Raw genomic sequence first — 1,266 nt, 5'->3', positions numbered from 1 at the left:
CGCTGCCGTATGTCTGATGGCGTATGGGTTTTCAGACATCTGAGCAGTCTCGCTTTCGAATCCTCATAGCGACTCCGATGGACATTATGAGCGAGAAGGATGCGAACGAACTGATGCGCATGACATTTGAGGAACATTGATGAGAATTGATGTATATCCCAAGAAATGTGTCTACCTCTAGACTCTTATCCTATATAAGCCCTACCATTTCAGCAAATTCGCTGTCGTTGCAGCCATCATTTGGGGAGAGACCACTTACAAAGAGTGCGAACGATACCATTACTACGCCGAGTATGCAAGAATGCGATTCAGCTAAATATCATCGTCCTTGCGGGGGTACTTCGCGACGCTGTGAGTCACTCCCCTAGCAACATGAACAGGGTGGCGATTCTCATGGGGAGAGCTGAGATGCTCTACATCTTTCAGACAGTGTGTCCGAGTGGTTAAGGAAGTGGACTCGAAATCCACTAGGCTATGCCTGCGCAGGTTCGAATCCTGCCGCTGTCGTATGTCTGATGGCGTATGGGTTTTCAAGACATCTGAGCAGTCTCGCTTCCGAATCCTCATAGCGACTCTGATGGACATTATGAACGACTAGGATGCGAACGAGCTGATGCGCATGACATTTGCGGAACATTGATAAGAATTGATGTATATCCCAAAAAATGTATCTACCTATAGACTCTTATCCTATATAAGCCCTACCATTTCAGCGAATTCGCTGTCGTTGCAGCCATCATTTGGGAAGAGACCTCTTACGAAGAGTGCGAACGATACCATTACTACGCCGACGTTCTTGTCAAAGCGCTGGGCTACGTATGCGAGAATGCGAGTCAGCTAAATATCATCGTCCTTGCTGAGGTGCTCCGCGATGCTGTGAGCCACTCCCCTAGCAACATGAACAGGGTGGCGATTCTCATGGGCAGAGATGAGATCCTCTGCGTCTTCCAGACAGCGTGTCCGAGTGGTTAAGGAGGTGGACTCGAAATCCACTAGGCTATGCCTGCGCAGGTTCGAATCCTGCCGCTGTCGCACGTTTGACGACGTATAGGTTTTCGAGACATCTGAAAAGCCCCGCCTTCGAATCCTTATAGCGATTCTGATGGACATTATGACCGAGTAGGATGCGAACGAACTGATGCGCATGACATTTGAGGAACATTGATGAGAATTGATGTATATCCCAAAAAATGTATCTACCTCTAGACTCTTATCCTATATAAGCCCTATCATTTCAGCGAATTCGCTGTCGTTGCAGCCGTCATT

The 1,266-nt window shown here is 47.9% G+C and overlaps 2 non-coding genes across 2 annotated transcripts; both read left to right on the top strand.

Moving 5' to 3' along the window:
- Positions 1 to 425: 425 nt before the first annotated feature.
- Pmar_PMAR011137 lies at positions 426 to 507 on the top strand. The gene has a single exon. It is a non-coding gene; the product is annotated as a tRNA-Ser (tRNA).
- A 443-nt stretch (positions 508 to 950) lies between these two features.
- On the top strand, positions 951 to 1,032 carry Pmar_PMAR011136. The gene has a single exon. It is a non-coding gene; the product is annotated as a tRNA-Ser (tRNA).
- The last annotated feature ends 234 nt before the right edge of the window (positions 1,033 to 1,266 follow it).

This window comes from Perkinsus marinus (assembly GCF_000006405.1).
Source record: "Perkinsus marinus ATCC 50983 genomic scaffold scf_1104296969820, whole genome shotgun sequence".
Lineage (NCBI taxonomy): Eukaryota > Perkinsozoa > Perkinsida > Perkinsidae > Perkinsus > Perkinsus marinus.
Note: the sequence above shows the minus strand (reverse complement) of the source record. Positions and strands in the feature narration are given on the sequence as shown.